The 20468-nt window shown below is 39.7% G+C and overlaps 1 protein-coding gene and 1 long non-coding RNA gene across 2 annotated transcripts in view; one reads left to right on the top strand and one right to left on the bottom strand.

Moving 5' to 3' along the window:
• LOC137317575 (exostosin-1) overlaps positions 1 to 20468 on the top strand; it is a 171222-nt gene that overhangs the window by 50119 nt on the left and 100635 nt on the right. The window lies entirely within an intron of this gene.
• On the bottom strand, positions 5514 to 11371 carry LOC137317591 (uncharacterized). The gene is made up of 3 exons (XR_010961717.1): positions 11305 to 11371; positions 8265 to 8420; positions 5514 to 5971 (listed from the first exon to the last, which is right to left on the bottom strand). It is a non-coding gene; the product is annotated as an uncharacterized lncRNA (long non-coding RNA).

Here is a 20468-nt window from a genome sequence, read left to right as displayed (position 1 = left end):
GATAGAGTGGATAGGAAGGACCTGGCTCCCTTAGCAGAGAGGTCAATAACCAGGGGGCATAGATTTAAAGTAATTGGTAGAAGGATTAGAGGGGAGTTGAGGAGAAATGTTTTCACCCAGTGGGTGGTGGGGGTCTGGAACTCACTGCCTGAAAGGGTGGTAGAGGCAGAAAGCCTCATCGCATTTAAAAAGTACTTGGATGTGCACTTGAAGTGCTGAAACCTACAAGGCTACGAACCAAGAGCTGGAAAGTGGGATTAGGCTGGCACAGACACAATGGGCCGAATGGCCACCTTCTGTGCTGTAACTTTCTGTGATTCTATGATTCGCTGTTGCACCATCTGTAATGACAAGTCCATTCTTTTATAGATTGGTGACAGTTCACAAGGCTTGAAGCAGAAACATTGCTTGGAACCAGCGAATACATGATTGAAAACTCTTAACACAACAGTTTATACCTCTCCCTTAAAGTTATTAAAATGTCATAATGCATAATATTTATGGTAGACCGATTTCTCTCTCAGTACACTGTGAAGTGTTAAAATTCTTTTCAGGTGAACAATGACCAGATTAGTTTTGGTGAAACTAAGAGTCAGTTGTTAATCTGCTTAAGTCTTCATGGTATATAAGTACTTCAGAACTATACATGCAGTATTAAAATGGAAGACACTGTAGCCTTTCCAATGTGCATCAAAACACTCACGTGAAGCTTATTTTGGGGCTGGAGCTTATGTACAAATGTGGATGTACTTTAACGTGTTTGATTACTTATATAAATGAGGTGTATACTTGATCTGTTCGAGGTAGAAGTGGTTGTACTTCTGTAAATTTATTTCAGACTCATTTAGAACATTTCAGTGTACAATTGGAATGGGCTTTCCTGGTATCTTTTTGTATCAGCCTTCTGGTTGATTGAAGTTTTGTTTCTCCTTCATTTACTGGTAGTTTCCATGTCATTGGCACTGTACCCCAGACAATCGAATGAAAAATTTGTGTCTGGTTTTAAAGCTCGAATGCTCCCTACCTCCCTTGCAGCATCGTACATACAGCTGTCTTTGTGCTGTACAGTTGTATGCATATCCTTGTCATTACTGGTGTTATATGATGTAACTGAAAATATGTTGAGCGCCTCAGTAAGCTGAAGAAACAAAATATATCATGATGTACTTTATTCAGATATAGTAAGCACAAGATGAAATGCATGCTATTCTCCCAGGAATTTGATGGCATATCCTCAGTTGTTTGAAAATTCCAGATGGTTATAGCCACCCACGTTTTAGATATTTACAGCATTCTTGTCAGTTTGTTCAGCTGCTTTTACAAGTCATGGTTCCAAGAATTTATTTTGACACTTCTGTGGAGAAACACTAGTGGAAATATTCACATTTAGCCCAATAGCCCAATAACAAAGTGGTGTTAGAAAATGGCTTCAACTAATTTTCTCAAATTGTAATAAAAAGCTACATTAAAAATTAATGGAGATCCAATTGGACATGTTGTGTCCAGACAGCCATGATAATGTATGATAAATATTGACACTTGCAAATGTGTTACACATTCTTCACAACTTTGTTGTACAGTTAGCTTGACTTACGGAGATGTCCATCATGAGTGTCTCGTTTTGGGAAGAGGGTACAGTTGACCAATAGTCATTTTTGGGCTTCATGAGCACTCTTATTAAGCTATTGTTGGTAGGTGTTCAGCCTTTTTATCTTTTCAAAGGCAGAACAAGTGAAATGGACACTTGAAGCTTCACATCAGAGAACCCTTGAATAGTTTCAAATCCTGGTCTGAGATTTCCAAGCATGCCTGAGCTATTAATTGATGGGGGTGTGTGTGGAGGGAAGGATGGACAAGTGAAGAGAATGTTGTATATGAATTGAGGAGTTGCAAGACTGTATTGAATAGATTTATCCAGTAAATAGGCAATAGACAACTCAAAGTTTGTAGTTTGAGAACACAATCCTGCGCGAAAGATTCGTCACTGTGATAATTAATCTGACAGTATCTAGTCATAAATGCAAACTTATTTTGCTCTACATAATGCATGCATCTGTGGAGAAATATTGAACTGATGATTATGGTGGTGTAGTGATCTACTCTGAAGTCACAGACTAATGCCTGAGAAGTTTGTGACCTTTTAATAAACTGAAAGCAGTTTTTTTTTTAAATGGCATTAGTTCACTGCTAATCTCAACGTATTGAGTGCTGCTCCCCAGAAGAAATCGAGAAGGGGGGGAAGAGAAGAGCCCCACTGTATAAATTGTGTGTGTGTGTGTGTGTGTGTGTGTGTGTGTGTGTGTGTGTGAGATCGATCTATGTTTTCCAGTAAAACTGGAGTGTGCCCAAGTGGCCATTCTTCATGTGTGAGCCCAGATACAGTACCCACTGTTTTATCGTGGGCATGTTCATGCAAACGCGATTTGCATGCTATACACAATGGCATGTATAATAGGGCAGCGCTGTGATAGTACTCTACAAGCGTATATGCAGAACACTATATTCCTGTTTTTAGTCTAATTGGCAGCAATCCACATGCTGCACATTCAAACACACTCTGTGTTAAAGTTCACACCCATTTTATAGACACACTCATCAGTGTACTCCTTTTTTTTCTCAATCATTTTATAAGAAAAAAGAAAGACTTGAATTTATATAGCGCCTTTCATGACCTCAGGATATCCCAAAGCGCTTTACAGCTAGTGAAGTACTTTTGAAGTGTAGTCGCTGTTGTAATGTGGGAAACGCAGCAGCCAAGGTCCCACAAACGGCAATGTGATAATGACCAGATAATCTGTTTTTATGTGTTGGCCAGGACACCGGGGAGAACTCCCCTGCTCTTCTTCGAAGAAGTGCAATGGGTCCTTTATTGCTGAAGGCCTGCCTTCCTGCCTTTTGACTAGGCGCATTTTTGAATTTGCCTTTATTTTCACTTGAACTTTAATCCTAAAAAAAAACTGTTATCAACTGGGGGATGGTCAGTGGGATGATGAAGAACTGCATCAAGAAAATGGATAAAGGGTGGAGGGATATGTACAATGATGCTTTTGCAAGCTGGGAAGTGACCAGCCCCTGTGTGATTGGAAATTGGTATTTCTGTCCTTATGATGGCTTAGTTTCTTTTTGTAAACATTTCATTAAGTAATCCAGTCCATTTTGCTTCCAGCAACATGGTAAACTGGTTTGTGCCCATCATCCATGAGGTCCTGATCTTTGCTGTGCTTTGAAGAGGGAGACCCTACACAAGAACTTTGCTCTTTCGTACTATAAGAATATAAGAAATAGGAGCAGGACTAGGTTATACGGTCCCTCGAGCCTGCTCCGCCATTCAATAAGATCATGGCTGATCTTCGACCTCAACTCCACTTTCCCGCCCGATTCTCACATCACTTAATTCCTCGAGAGTCTAAAAATCTATCGATCTCAGTCTTGAGTATACTTAATGACTCAGCATCCAGCGCCCTCTGGGGTAGAGAATTCCAAAGATTCACAACCCTCTGAGTGAAGATATTCCTCCTCATCTCCGTCCTAAATGGCCGACCCCTTATCCTCAGACTACGACCCCTAGTTCTCGACTCTCCTGCCAGGGGAAACAACCTCTCAGCGTCTACCCTGTCAAGCCCTCTCAGAATTTTATATGTTTCAATGAGATCACCTCTCATTCTTCCAAACTCCAGAGAGTATAGGCCCATTCTACTCAATCTCTCCTCATAGAACAAGCCTCTCACCCCAGGATATTATCTCCTCTCTGTTCTCAGTTTATGACTGGAACGTGTCTCACCCAATCTCTGCCATGCCCATGTGACCCGAATTCCCATTGAGTCTGTCCGTGTGCACATTTTTGCTGCTGCTCTGGATTCAAGCCCATTCCTTCCATCTGCTCTTTTTCCCCTCTCGGTCCTTCTCTCCTACCCTCCCTGTCACTCGGACACGCAATCTTTCATTTCTCCCTTCCCCAACCCATCACTAGTCCTCTGCCTTACTACTCTTCTGCTGCTATCCCAGGCTTCCACCTTGACTGTTCAAGAAAGAAAGAACTTGCATTAATCTATTGGCTTTTACAATCTCATGACGTCCGAAAGCGCTTTACAGCCAATGAAGTACTTTTGAAGTGTAGTCATTGTTGTAATGTAGGAAATGCAGCTGCCAAGGTCCCATGCAATGCGATAATGACAAGATAATTTGTTTTTATGTGTTGGTTGAGGGATAAATGTTGGCCAGGACACCGGGGAGGACTCCCCTGCTCTTCGAAGTAGTGCTGTGGGATCTTTTACATATACCTGAGTTTAATGCCTCATCCGAAAGATGGCACCTCCAGCAGTGCAGTACTCCCTCAGTACTGCACTGGAGTGTAAGCCTAGATTTTTTTGCTTAAGCCCCTGGGAGTGGGATTTGAACCCACAACCTTCTGACTCAGAGGTGAGTAAGCTACCAACTGAGCCACAGCTAATCTCACCAGTGTAATAAACCATCTTTGACAGTCCCAGTACTAGAGGTATCCAGCACACAGCACTTTGCTTCACAATCACAGAAGAGAAAAACCACAGTTATTCTACAGCTACAACCCTGTGGCATTACATTCGTGGCTGAAATTCTTGAGTGGTTAATCATTTTGGCAGTGCAACACTGTAGACATGATTATCCCTGACGAATCAATAAATGTAACAGGTAATGTTTTGCCACTAATTTTTAAACTTTCTTGTTGCATCTTGTGGCAAGAATCATCTTCATCCGATGCAACAAACTGTTAAGATATTAAACAATGTTTAATATATTTGAGTTTATACCAAATACAAGAATCACATGAAGTGGTGTGATGTGGTATGAATACGGAACAGTGCATTAGATTATTCAGGTAACCACATTTAAAGAGGAGACAATGAGGGATCCCCAATCTTCATCAGAGAAACATAACCCCACTTGCTTCAATGCACCTTAGATGCTAGTTACTTGCTTTCGGTAAACGAGGTGCGATTGGGTGAGTGAACACAGCTGTTTCTGGACGAAATAAACGGAGCACTTAAAACATTATAATCGGCAACTTTGAAAATGACGTTAATGTAAATGGTTTTCGCTTTTTGGCAGTTGGCAGTCACACCATCCTGACTTGGAAATATATCGCTGTTCCTTCATCATCGCTGGGTCAAAATCCTGGAACTCCCTTCTTAACAGCACTGTGGGAGAACCTTCACCACACGGACTGCAGCGGTTCAAGAAGGTGGCTTACCACCACCTTAAGGGCAATTAGGGATGGGCAAAAAATGCTGGCCTCACCAGCGACGCCCACGTCCCATGAATGAATATTAAAAAAAGTGACTGCCTGTTTTAAACATAGACGTTTTAAGTGGTGGGTGCTGTATTGAGTGCAAATGTTTTAAAGTATGGTTCGTGACTGAAAATACACCGCGTGATCTGCTAATGTAATTTAGAAATTTTTAGAAACATCTTTTTGTTTCAAAGTTTTTTTTGGGAATTTTTTTATTAAATTACAAAATTGTGTAGAATTATTGGCACAATGCTTACGACTCATCTTTCTGGCTGGCTGCTGTTGTACTAATACTGCACAGCATGTCGCCTCTTCCTTCATCCTGCTGAAAAGTGCAGACAGAAGGAAATCCTTTACTGGCAGGTGCCTGTTTCAGCTGTGAAAGTTCTGAAGACTTCGGCTGGTATTCAGTCCTCAATACTTCAAAAATAATTTCTACATCTGGCGTTGAAATGTCTTTTTTTCCTGTCCTCCGTCCTTCCATATTTGGGGAGAATTTGGATATCCTCGAGGGCAAAGACCTTTAGAAAGTACTTCTAGTCCATTTATATTTGCAGTTTTTTGCTAACAGCACTCCCAAAGTAGGTGGCAAACGCAATGTGAACAGAGCCATCTTGCTGATGTCGAAGGCAGCTTGCATCACGAAAGTAAATGGTTTTCAGTTATGCCTCTGATGGCAGCTCCACATCAGTGAACATATTAATACTGTCAGAGACAAAAAAATATAGTTGCTTAAAGATTTGAGTGGTTGAAGTGCTCCCACCTTACCCAAACTAGTACTGGCAGAGACAACAGCACTGAACACAAGTAATTTTATAAAGTTCTGTCCTGTTGTAGAAATTGCCCTGTAATATAACCTGATTTTATATTCATCTTTTAATTTGGAATCCAGGAGCCAGATCCCCATGTTTAATTCTGTATAAATCCTGTTTCTGTAGACTGGCAGCGGACTTGTAGTTTTACCTGCGTCTACAAGTCTGCCTCTAGTCTACGGAAAACAGATTTAACAACATTAAGTGTTACGGACTCACCGACTTCCTGAATCGAAATTCAAACACCAATATAAAGGCAGTTTCTTCAGTAAGCGGGGGGGGGGGAGATGAGAAGCCTGCATTGTAATCTGCTTCAGGAAGGACTTTGCTAATATAATTTAACCATTAAACATCTCCAATGCTGTTAATGTACTATAGTTAAAAGTTTATGCCTAATTCAAATTGTGTAGTTTGCTCCATTTATATATTTCAAAAAAGTAATTCCCTGTTGTGGGTTACTTGTTTCTCTTCCAACATCTGGTGTGTTGCATCACTCACTGACCGTCACCAATTATATGGAAATACTGTTCTATAATAATCAGCACCATGGACACAAGACAGGCCTGCATTGATTTATTCTGTTCTGAATCTTTTCTGATAATCAGCCATCTTATTGAAATTTGGAACTCGTGGTAGTTTGCTGAAACAAAGCTGCATTGTATCATCCCACAGCAAGGTATGTTGGTATTGCAAAAACTGGATTGCCAACACACTGTCCTGAAAGGAACTTTTTGTGTACCCATCCATATCTCCCACCTGGTTCCATGGCATTGGAAGCTTCCAATATTAGGCCCAAGTGACCATTCTTTGTGTGAGCTCTGACAGTGTCACCAATCTATTAACCCATGGAGGGTATCCTGCCATCATGTGATAGCTACAGGCGCACACTTTCCAGCAGGGGTCACTGGATTGAGATTAGGGCAGAAAACCTGACTGTAAAACCGGCGGTGGTGGGGGGTGGAGCAATGTGAGATGAATGAAGACTATCATAAAAGAAGCTTGTAGTGCAACATTTAAGCACATTGGGCCAAGTGTGGTTTTCAGATGACATGTTGGTAGCAATATACTAAATAAGCCCAAATAGCAACTCTGCAGAACACATCTTCATGGTCTGTACGTCTCCGTGTCACGTCATGTAGTGCTTTTATCCACTAAGCCATGAGTGAGGTATCTGTTTTTGGTTTAAACAAGAATCTTTTATTCTAGTCTTTATTTGGTTTAAAAAGTTGCATCTGCAGATACTGGATTATCCATTAGCCTTGCGTGGTGAGTCTCTGTTTACTTTCTGCCCCAAGGGAGCAGACACTGTATGTTTCACACAGGTAATTTAATATTCCTCATTAACTGATTCAAAGCAGAGATGAGTTTCAACACATGCTGAATTGCAGAATCCCAATCCAAGCTGGCCCATTGTGAATATGTATAGCCCTGGAAGGAGAAACTCGGCTTCACTATTGAGAGTTGCATTTTGTTTTTATATATATTTATTAATCAATTAAATAACCAAAACACCCTCTAATAGAAGTGGAAAAACCTGAATATTTGGAGGGGGGAGGGGGAAAGGAGAAAGCACTTGCTCCTTCCTGTATAGTGATGCATTATTTGCTGAATTGTAATGCTTTGATTAGGATGTGTCACTATATACACATCTGCTTAAATAAAATTATTATAATTGGGAGTGGTACATTAGTATTCTACACTTGGTGTATACTTAACAATTTCTGACTCCGCAGTAATTATGCATTGTAATTGAAGAACGCACTAAAGTTTGAGCGTCCCATGGGCCCCTTATAATGGGTTGGAGAAAGGCAGGGAGAGTGAATTTTATCTCTCATTTCTTTGCTTCAGGCGACAAAAGAATTCTTCAGAGCTCCAGTCCTCCCACGAGCCACTTCTGATCAGTGCAACAATCAAACATAACATGTGCAGAAAAGGTTCTTGCTTAATTTATGGTACTTTTACTAAGTGCACCTGATTCTTTTTACATTCACTTGGATTGAAAAAAGGTCAGTTTTGTGCTATAGCAAAAGCTTAGTTATGAGATCATTTTTAACAATGATATACCTGACAATAGAATATTTTAGGACTGCTTTAAAAAATAGATTTTTAAAAATACATTGGATATACTTCAATGAATTGGCAGGTTATGTTGTGGTGGCAAAAATGTACACACATAAGAAACTAACCTTACAAAAGGAATATTCCTGGGTATGTAAGAAAATCCAGAGTGAGAGAGTAATTCGGCCCATTAAACCCGTTCCATCCAGATCCCATGTATGATTATTGTCTTCTCTCCTATTGATCCTCTACTTTAGGGACACTAAGTTACTTCCTTTATCTCTCTGGAAGAACAAAAATCAAGCAGTGCTGTTAATGTCTCTATATCCCTTACTCCTGCTTTGCAACAGATATTGATCCAGTTCCTTTGTGAAGATGCCAATTGACCTCAAATCAACTATCTTCTTAGGGGGGGGGGTCTATTCTACAGGTTCACTTTCCTGAAGTTTGAGGGGGGGGAGGAGAGAGGAGGAGTTTTTTTGTGATCTGTAACCTTGCTTGAGGTGTATGAATTTTGTACTTGTTTCCTCTAGCCCTGTCTTCCTTTTAAGTTAAATAGTCCATTTACCTCTATCACATTTGTTGTCCTGACCAACATTTATCCTTCAACCAAAACCATCAGAACAGATTATCTCATTACTGTTTGCATGGGACTTGCTGTGCACAAATTGGCAGCTGCATTGCCCACGTAACAGTGAACTGCACTTCAAGAGTAACTGATTGGCTGTGAACCACTTTGAGACATCCTGAGGACATGAAAGGTATTATAAATGGAAATTCTTCCTTCTTTCCTTCATTTTTTCCTTCTTTCCATCCTTTTTCCTTCCTTCTTTCAACCTGTATGTCTCTTCCTCCACTGAAAATAAATTGAACTGCTTGAGCCTTTTTTCATAACTTAGAATCCTAAGGCCTGGAGTTATCCAGGTCACTCTTCTCTGAACTCTTCATAATACACTTTCATTCTTTTTGAGGTTGGGTGACCAGAACTGACAGCACACTGCAGAAACTCTTCTGACTTGTAGTCCAATGCCCTCTGATGCATCCAATATCCAATTTGCCTCAATAATAACTGCCTCATACTGACCATAAAGCTTGATAATGGCCCTAAATATCCCTAGTATTTACATTTCTAGTGTAAATATTTTTAAAAATTCTTCCCTTTATTTGTCCTGGAGTCTCCTGTGCCACGAACCTACACCGACTGAGATTACAGAGTGGAGATTCTCAGGTCTACTCCAATACTATTCTGTACCTGGCTGATAGGAATTGGGTGAAGACAGCTGTATGACTGCTACTGCTTTTTTAAAATTTCCCCTCTACTGATGTCATCTCTACCCTGGGATCAGAAATGCCTGGGATCCATTTTGTCTTTCCTTGTGCTAGCATAGCCAAGATCAAGAACTCACCTTATTGCTGTATACCATTCAGTATTTTACTGTGCAGTGACTCCTTTTCTGAGAGTGATATGTACTCTGTTCGTTTTGATTATTTTATTAATTCCATCACAATCTTGTTCCTATTATATGTTTTCATGCAATTTTCTTTTTTTGGTTTATTTTGTGTGGAGGACAAGAGACTTAACAGTGTTTACTTCTACTATAACTAAAATGATAAGAATTAAAATTTTTACTTGGGGAGAGATGTTAAGAGCAGTTTCTGGGTATTATAAGGAACATATAGATTATGATTGACTATCTTGTGTGTTGAGTTCCCAATTGCTCATGTTAACATAACAGCATTGACTGGCACACAATCTGTATCCAATTAGCCTGGAGGCACTGTATTTTAAGGTGGGATTTTGGTATTTGACCTTCCGGTGCCTCCAAAATGTAATTTTCTCTCTCACTCTTGTCAGCAGCGAAGAAGCAATTTTCCAAAGAATTGTAGTGCTTTGTTAACAAAAGAGTCGGAACATCACACTCAATTAAGTAAAAAGTGATAAATTGATAACCACTTCTACGAATATCAATTCCCTAAGCAAGAACTGGGTAGTTGACCAGCTGCTGCTGTTGTCCTCTCTTGATGCTGCTCTCGAATTAATTGTTGAGTGTGCCAGGTTAATTTTGGCCCTTGAATTATTCTTTGTGGGGAAGTGCCTCACCTCCACTTGACACCTTCCCCCAGACAGCCCAACTGAGATTACTAACTCGTGGTGTGGGAAATTGTGGGTGTAAACCTGTGTTCTAGCACTCTAGTTCAGCGTGTTGATATGCCAGCAGATGGTGTCACTGGGCCAGCTGTCACTAGTTTATCTTGAGGAAAGGTTTTTTGTTGCGTGTGATCGGCAGCTCCACTTTTCCAAAGAAGACGCACTACATTTTTTAAAAAAAATTTAGTTCACTGAGTGTAAATATTCAAAGATATTCTTACCAATTTGGGTATGCACACAAAGTTTTGGCATTTAACGAGTAAATTTTAATGAATCTGATTATCCTCTTATCTGATGCTGGGAACTTTACAAAATCATTTTCATCAAAAACAGAAAATGCTGGAAACACTCAGCAGTTCAAGCAGCACCTGTGGAGCGAGAAAGAGGGTTAACGTTTCAGGTCGATGACCTTCCATCAGAACTGGAAGAAAATCATCTGCTGGCTTCATCTACTCATGGGGTCTGTTCTCCCTGCCGAAAGCTTCATATGCAAAGCATTTTTGCCCCTCCCCTTTTTTTTCCCCTTCCCTTGGGAAAAAATGGGGCGACCCACACTGTTACAGGAACCCTTTCTGTGAGAAGGAAGTGAAATGCACCCTGAAACTAATGCTGTCGCTATTTCCAACTATTGCATGATGCTGTCTTTGGTATAAATGAGGAATATGCATTCTCTGACCACAGAACAATGTCTAGAGGCTTTTTGTGGTTTTCGTGGAAGGTGTTTTCTCTACCTCTCCCCTTCTTGCATTGCAATACTTTTTGTACCTTTTAATAGTTTTTATTACTGGCTTACAAACTGGGAAATATGTAACTTATACAGTGGTGCAGTCTCCCTTTTATATGATATTTCCTACTTCACTAATCCATAAAGCAATATCTTTTGCTGAGTACCCTTTGATTGTCTCCAGATTCCCTTGGTTAAACAGTGCCTTTCCATAAGATTAGAAAATGAACCAATTGAGACTTGCAGGACAAGATTCCATTGTTTTGAAATCAGCTTGCTCTTTTCTTAAACATACCTTTTATATCTTCTGCCTGCGAGGAAGGGAGCTTCGTGGAATTATCACAACAGCTTCATTGGTTTAAAGAAAACCTATCTGCCTCTCTAGAATTTGACCTGTACACAGTGTTCTGGCGGTTAATATATTAACTTCAGTACTGATGTTTACTTTGAAAATTAAAGTACTGTATTTGATGGCAAACTGTTGGTGGTAAACAGCAAGTCTCATTAGTGTAGTGAAGTGGCTGATGTAACATGGCCAAGGTAGTGTAGCCCCCTCCTCTATCTACCTTGCAGTGCATACCACTGGACGTTGTCCCAGAAATCTGTGGTTTTCATTAGCACTGAAAAAAGGTCAAGGTGATTGTTTTCTCAACAAGTTCATTTTTAAAAAGTGAAAGGAAGCTCCCAGCTGCTTTGCTTCAAAGTAATTGTGTAGGAAAAAGTTAGCTTTTAATTTTTTTTACATCACCTGGTTGACTTATGAAAAGTCCCTAGAGGGCCCTCAGTTTTTGGCATTAACCAATAGAACCCCAATGTTTTACTTTGATATAAATAAAATATCAAAAATTCTTGGGAAAAAAAATGAAATGTCCGTAAGGATGATTTTTAAAGAAAATTCTCATGTCATTTTCTGGATGAATTGTATGTCAGATGCTTCCAGTCATTAAAACGCTATAAAATAATTGCAACAATCACGTGTGAGTGAAGCTTTTCTTAATCCAATTTTGACATTTTAAACAAAAAAAAGACTGAAGAAACCCTGAATATAGGAAATTGCTAAAAAATAAATATTGAAACTGGGGGGGAGGAGGGGAACGAAATCTAGAAAGTCCAAATATGGCTAACATAGTAACAGAATTAACATTTCAAAGAACGTTTTCCTTCAGTGGTGAATCTAACTTTATTTGGAGAGCACTTGCATTTTTGAAAAATGTCTCATTTATTGTTCTCTTCACAAGTCAGTATATTGCTTTTTTGACAAGTCCATTTTTAATTTGGGCTCGGGTAAACCAGATTAATGCAAAATGCCCAAAAGAACCTTTTTTTAATGGTTTGAAATTTATGAAATTGTTATTTACAAAACTACTTTAATGAAGGAGGAAAAAGTTAGTGGTAATTTGCAAGGTAGTATTATTTAACTTTTTTTGCTGGTTGATCTGTCTGTGGATATCCATATTGTTTCTGGATGTTTTTTGTTTTTGCCTTTGCCTTCTTTCACATTTTAAAACCATCTGTCCACACTGTTTACTCAGACTGCTTTTCAACAACTTTATTTGACCTTTCCCCTTTTGCTTACATTCTTCTGCTTTTGATACTTGTGCGACTGTGTGGTCTAAAATCAAGCCAAAAAAAGGCAAAAAAATACCCTTCAAAGTGCATGCTTTAATTTCAACTGATGCATAATTCTAATTTTCCCTCTCCCATCTCTTCTCCCTACCCCACATCACCGACTGTTAATGGTGTACTGTTCCATCGATGCTCACTGCCCTCTGGAAAATCATTCTTAGTCTTTCTTTTATGTCTGTGCCAATAAAGAATTAACATTCTATTCAATTATGGAGGGTATGAGTACTGCAGTTAGGCCCTTTCCCTTTCTCCTTTCTCTCACTCCTAACACTGCGCGAGCACACATTCCAACAGAAGCCAGGAGATAACGTGCAGGAGTGGGAATGATGGTTGATTTCTTCTCCCCGCCCTGTCTTTTCCTGAGTGTAGGTGTGACTGGAGGGTAGATTTTAACTCTCGGGTGACCGGCTGGCAGAGCATGTGCTCCTGCAGGCAGGGTATCCGTTTCATTTTGAGGGCTGGGCCTCATTACCATGTTGCCAGCGAGCTGCACACCCGAATGGGCATCCCACTGCAACTCACCGGCTCTGGACTTGTGCAACGTCAGGAATCCTGGAGGCCAGCCAGAAGGTAGGTCCGGGAGCGGGGGCAACGGCTCACATTATTCTTGTGGAGCCCGAGGAGCGCTCATGTTCCTCTTGGCCCCACAAAAGTACATTTTTACTTGCCATTTTGGGGCCTCTTCCTCTTCACTGCCTGGTACAACTGGGCAGGGAGCATGCGCTGCACCCAGTTGTCCCTTGACATTGCACCGGGCTCTTAACTATGTCCTGATAATTGCCTGATTCAGGCGGGCACCTGGGCTACCCAGTAAATATGGCAGCGGATCAAGATCAGGGCAGTAAGTTCACCACAGTGATTTTAACTCCTGTACTGCCTTGTTTCTGCTGGACAGGGTGAGTATAATTAGCCACTAGGTCTTCAACCTAGAATGTTGACTCAGTGGCAGGGTGGAGACCTGGGTGGTATCTTGACTTATTTGCCCTCCTTTTAGAAGTGAAGTGTCAGATACTTCATGCTTCTCCATTCGCCAAAATGCTGTCAGCGGGTAGATGCTGAAAATATTAACAAATTTCCCACATAGTTTCCACTGGATTTATTTTGTTCTTATCTGTTAGTAAAAGGAAAATGTTGGTTTTTTTGTAAAAAGAAAAAAAAATTGTTGCTATCACCTTTCACAAGCTTGTCAACCTGCAGAAAGTTTGAATATTTTTTTGAAACTTTTTATTACTAAGATGTTGAATAGTTTCAGGTAATTCTGATGTAAAACCAATTACTTTAGTGCTTCATGTTGAGTTACAGTTAAGCTGGACCGCACCGTATTGTGATATGTTAAAATACTCGGTAAAAGAAAGTGTCGCCTTTTTTGGGAAGAGAAGGGAAGGTGAAATTGGATAGTTAGTATGGCAGTTTTCCCCCATTAATTTAATTAGTGATTCTTCCCATGATAGATTATAGAGTTGAGGAATCTGAACTGAGAGCCCTGGTCTAGTAGAAGGATTCTAAAGGTGTGTGTGTGTGTGTGTGCGCGCGCACGTCTTTTCAAAAAAAAAAATTGCATTTTGATGACCGTGCTGCATTGTATGGCTTTACAGAAGCTATCCCTTCTTGTAAGTTGAGCTGTCCCAGATGTATCAGTATTGCGGAAGATTTGGGACATGATGTCTAAACTGTGGCTTTCAGATGAATTCTGATAACGTTGATAAAAAGCAGCTGACTGGCATTATACGAATCATTGTATTCTACTTGTTCAGTAACAAACTGACATTCAGATGGATGAATAATCTATCTCTAGTGCTTTGCTTTAATTTTGTTAAATATGGCCAACACTTTTTTGTCAGCTTTGCGCTAATAACTTATTTTCTCCTTATTTTATTTGCTTGTAAATTATAAACCGTAGCCTAGGTATGATTTGGAGAGATATGCTCGAGTATCAGTTTGAACAGTTTCTTCTGGCTGCATGGAGAAATTTGTTTAATCAGAACTGTTATGATTACTAAAAACATAAACATCATAAATCATTTTAATTATGCTAAGTGCCAGCAGCTCAGCATATCCACTACTGCATGACTAATCAGTGAATTGGGAAAAAGGATTTGATTGAAAAATGCCTGGGGACACAGCACTGCCCGTCCCCTTTGTTGAAATTGTACGGTTATTGATTAAGCTTAAGCTAAGGTGAACATAATGAATTGATTTTTTTGATTTATAAGATGTGCCTCATTTTGACCTTATGCTGTGTCCTTGGCTTGTACATGTGCTGCATGTGACACTGCTGAGAAGCCCAGTTACAATGCCATGGTTTTTCAGAATTTTATCTGATTCACGCGTTTTTTTTAATTTATAAAAATCCACCGCACAGACCCTGTCAATTAACCAAATGGCACCATTTTAAGTATGTTAGAAAAATAAGTGCTGTATATCATTCATGTATGTGATTTTAAAAGCATTTCTCGATCCGTACTTGCCCCATTGCACAGGAGGGAATGTTAGACTGTGAGGGTAATGTACCAAAGCAATAAATCTTGCTTACTCAGAAAATTGTATTTTTTTGCTCTTCCTCTTTTCTTTCCCTCTAACCTTTTCTAATTGAAAATATCTATCCAGTTTGATTTGGCACTTTATTTCTCCCATCATTTAATCCTTTGCATTCAAATGTATCCCAAACCCATTGGCCAGTTCTCTTCTCTTATGAAATAGACATTTGACAATTTTTATTTTTAGAAACTCATCGCTTTCTTTAGTGTAAAAAAAGTCAAGTACAGATATTTAAAGATCACATGCATAGTTGTCTCATACCAATAAATCTTCATTTTGATTTGCTCCATTGTGTATTATTGAACAGAATGAAGTAGACATGAAGCAAATTTTTTTAAAACGTCCACTAACTTGATCTGAAATTGCTTTTCACCCCTACAGTGGCAGATTTGCACCATTTAAATAAAATTTTAAAATATTACCTCCCCTAGCCAATTGTAAATAGTACAGCACTTTTGCAAATATCTGCTGTTTGCTTCAATCACTGCTCAGCCTAATAGTTGCCAGAATGAAAGCGTATTTACTCAACAATCATCAGAGTCCAAAGGAAATTCCATACTCTAACATTAAGTTTGTGTAATGTATGTCTAAAATTTTGAAAGCTTTCTCCTCAGTATTTGTGCATTGACTGATCTATAAACTGCTAAGAACACCCATTCAACGTCTCTTGACCATAAATAACGAGTAGGATTTGAGAAAATTCACTGACATCAAACTCGCCAATAAATCTAGGCCCCTGCCAGGTATTTTATGTGCTTGTTTGCAAAGATGTCGAAGAAAACACAAGCATGCTGCAATCAGACAGCAGTCACTCCACTAACCTAATCCTGTGGTAAAGTCTTTGCTAATCTCTAGCATTGTCGTATCTCATTTCCACATATGTGGCTCTGAGGTTATGGAAACCAGATTAATGAGAGTATTAATCACAGTGACTGATGTTGTATATTTCAGAATATGACATCTCATCATTTCCAGGTATGTAAGCTATGCAGTGTACATCTTGGTAGACAACCCAGATAATGAAAAATTTTGATCCACTTTAAAATAACATTCTTTTATATAAATGATGTGACCACGGCACTTGTGGTTATGACATAACAGGAAATGGATTCTCCCTCTCATTTATTTTGAACCATATGCTAGGAATTTTTCATTTATTTTCTTTGTTTTCCTCCTCCTACCCCCAGTTTGTACGTTGTGAAAGCTACTTGCAAACTAACTATCCTCATGCCGAGCTTGAAAGAAAGAACTTGCGTTTATAAATAGGAGATGCTGTTTAGCACTAAACTCTCGTAGATCAGTGCATTCTGTTCTACCTGCAAATCATAAGGTAACCAGTGTCGAGAAAAAATCAGAAGAGTCAAATCTTTTACTGTTGAATACTTTTTGTAGATTCTGGTCAAAGATTACTGCTTTTTATAGCATCATGCTTGATTGAACCATGTGCTAAACATGGAAAAGAAATAAAAGCTTATACAATCCAACATTTTATCTACAATTTAATCTTATTGAGCACAAAAGTTGCAGAACAAAGTTTTTGTGGAGTGAAAGGGAAGGTGAATAATTCTGTTACATCGCCAGTGATGTTTTGACATTTGCAAATCTTCTTCCATTTCCCAAATGCAGTTGGCTTAAAAACTGTAAGTTGAGTAGTTCAACCAAAGATCATTGTATCTATTAAATTGGATACGTATTTGAAGTAGAAGAAGATACAAGGTTATGGAAGGGTACCAAGGTAGTAGGAGAAGTTTTGGGTTGCTCTAGCAGAGCTGGCACAGACACGATGAACTGAATGGCCTCTACTGTAAACTTCTATGATTCTAAAAGGGAGAAAAACTGATCCAAAGTAAAGTGGTTGAAAGAGCATCTGAGGCCCTGAAGTGGTTGACTCTGTACAAGGATTGAAGCACAACTGCTCAGTTGCTGCCTCGTTTTTTAAAAAAAAGCAGTGGTAGAAGAGCAGGCTTCAAGCTTTTATAAGCCCTGATGAGATCTACTAAAGAGGTCACTAATAACATTCCTTTCCATACCCAAATTCATGACTCCCCATATTATATGCCAGAGCAAAGGCTGTTTTGTCTCCAGGCTGTATCCCAGGCCACTACTTTTGTGGCTCTTTTTCAAATTTGTCTCTAATCGAGACACACGAGAATAAACACTTCAGCTGTCAGGAGCAGCTCCAGATAAATACATTGCAGAAATTACCAACAATGAAGTGTTGTCACACTGAAATTGACTGGAGCAAACCGAGTCATTAAGGAGTATTTTGGCCCCATTTGTAATGTAAACATTTTAGTCTTTGTTCACCTCCCCCTGCCCTCACCACCACCCTACCATAATGAAATCAGTTGATTTCTGCCTCTACCTTGTATCATCAGCATCTCCAGACATGTCTCACAGGAGAGAGATTTGTGCATGTCTGACAAACTTGGCTTTGTGCTTTCCTCAGGTAAGTGTTAGGTTTTCATACATCATAGCTGTGGGTTGATGGCAGTGGCTTTGCAGTGCTGTTAATGTGCATATCTATTGGAGGAAGGGAGACTGATTTGGGAAGGTTCATTTGTCTTTTCTCTCTCATTTTCTTTGCCAATATTGTCTCCTGATGGCATTGGTGCCAATTGCCTTATTGCACCTTGCCCGAGTCCTGTATGAGCTTTGGCGGGGAGTGTGGGGAGCATCACAGCCAAGCTTGAAATTCTTATCTGATGTCCATGTGCGCACTTTCTCTCCCCCTCATGTACATGCGCGCGCATGCTCCATTCAAGTTGGAGTTGCTGGACAGTGAACAAGAATGGGTACCCTAACCAGTTGCAATGTTCCTATTTGGTGCTGGCTGATAACAAACCGGTGATCAAAGCTGCAACTTTCCTTGTCGGGCTCAAAAACTTCCTGGGAAAACATGATCTTTTGGAGGAATTGTTGACCAGCGGGTAGACTGGGGCTTGTAGCAAAAAAAATGCTGTGGAAGTATTAATAGCAGCTACAGTGCCAACTTGCATTTCTATGGTGGTCGTCACGTGCAGGAAGATGCATCAAAGTGCTTAACATTAGGAGGACAAAATGGAACATCAAATATTCAGGGGAAAAATGGAAAGGGTTGTTGGGGGAGCAGGGGGTGTGGGAGGAGGTCAATCTAACCCAGGTTAGCAGGGAACACTAACAGTTTTATCAAGCTACATTTCATGCAGACCTAAAAAATAAATCCATTCCTACAACAGTATTGTGCGTTAAATTCATTTGCGATCTTCAACTGAGCTCACCTTCCTTTCCTATATTTGCTTCATTACCAAGACCACTTTCTTCTACCTCTGCAACATGCCCACCTCTGCCCCTATGTCTTCCTCTCTCCCTGCCACATACTCTAGTCCTTGCCTTCATCACCTCAAGGCTCAACCTCCCTAATGTTCTCTAGCTGGCCACCCGGCCTCAATTCTCCACGAGCTTCAGCTTATTCAAAATGCTGCAGCCCATGTTGTACAAAGTCCCGCACTCCCAACAACCTCATCCTCTCCAAGCTTCCCTGGCTCTCTGTGCCGTAGCAAGTTAGCTTCAAAATCCTTATTTTCATTTCCAACGCCCTCCATGACCTTGCTGTGCTGTACCTTAAGAGATCACCTCCTGCCATACATCCTTACAAACATCTTCTAACACTGTGCTCTTCCTGTGCTCCAAATTTTGTGGCTGCTTGTTCAGCCAAGAAGCTCCTGCTCTCTGGGACCCTCTGCGCAGTTTCCTCTCCTCTTTTCAAAAACCTCTCCAAACTCTTGTCTTCGATTGTGGATTTGGTGGATCCAGCTAGTTAGGTATTAGACTAAGTAGATATGGGAGCAGGGGTAATCTGATTGGAAAAATCTGAGTTTCCTAGGTAAACTAAGTTAGGACAGAATTGGGTTTTTTTTCTCCCTGTTAAAAGGTAGGTTCTGCAGTTGATCAGGTTTTGAAAGCTTTTGGATGATTCTGCACACCATTACTTTTGTAAGTAATAGTACTCTAAAATATATTTTGTTTGATTCTAAAACCCTTTTCCTTCTGACTTCAGTCCCTTCCTTCCCTACCTCTTAGCACCTGAATTTGTGAGTTAAATTTATTCTTGATTCTGCTCATTTCAGATTCTTTATCAAATTCATTCTGTCAGTAGATTTGGCTGAAGGATGTGTGTTCTCTTTCCCCTATTTCCCTTAAATTACGAGATGAATTTATCTGATCAGACCGAATAGTTAAAATGATTTAATTTGAAATTTAAAAACTATATAATATATCTTGGATATATACTTGAAAATGAAAAATTTGCAGGGCTATGGGGAAAGAGCAGGGGAGTGGGACTAATTGGGATTCTCTCAAAGAGCAGGCACGATGGGCCGAATGGCCCCCTGTGCTGTATATTTCTATCTAAATAATTGTGTAATTAGACTGGTTTCGTTTAATCAAAATAAAGAGGTATCAAGAAATTTGTCAGAAATTGCATTCCCCTGCCCAAGCAATTCTGACTTGTTGTATTTTTGTTCCAAAATGCATCACTGCTGAAGAAAGCAACATGTAACTGCAGATTGTTGAATTCTGTAGATGTTAGCACTGTGTAGTCTGAGAAATGGACACTCTTCAGATTGAAGTGAAAGGAGAAGTAGGAAAATAATTCAGTCTTATTGAGGGAAATAAGAGAACAGAATTATTCTAAAGGATGTTTTTATAGCTTAAAAATACTAATATTGTATGATTATTACAAAATATTATTAACCTATAACTGCAATGCTAATTAATCCATTAACAGCTTTGGTGCAGCAATGATTAAATGGTCCAGTTTTATAGTTGAACATACTCAGAATCAGATATCTTAGTGTTCAGGTTAATATCTTTTCATGACATAACTTCTCCTATTTGGTGCAGCAGTTTGTTTTTAATTAAAGAAGCCTGGCGAAGTTGAATGGGTGTATCAAATCCTTAGGCATCCAGAATAAAAAAAACCTTGGAGGTGGGAAATGCTTTTTTGTGTGTAAAAATTGAATTGGTTTCTGATGACTATCAATTGAAAAAGAAGCCACCTGAAGCACCAGCCTACATTAGTGTTTAGTAATGGTGTTAGCTGTGGCTCAGTGGGTAGCACTCTTGCCTCTGAGTCAAAAGGTTGTGGGTTCAAATCTCATTCCAGGCACTCGAGCACAAGAATCTAGGTTGACTCTCCAGTGTTGTACTCCACTATTGGAGGTGCCGTCCTTAGGATGAGATGTTAAACTGAGGCCCTGTCTGCCCGGTCAGCTGAACATCAAAGATCCCATGATGCTATTCGAAGAAGAGCAA

Source organism: Heptranchias perlo, chromosome 3 (assembly GCF_035084215.1).
Source record: "Heptranchias perlo isolate sHepPer1 chromosome 3, sHepPer1.hap1, whole genome shotgun sequence".
NCBI classification, from domain to species: domain Eukaryota; kingdom Metazoa; phylum Chordata; class Chondrichthyes; order Hexanchiformes; family Hexanchidae; genus Heptranchias; species Heptranchias perlo.
This window is presented reverse-complemented; position numbering and strand designations above follow the sequence as displayed.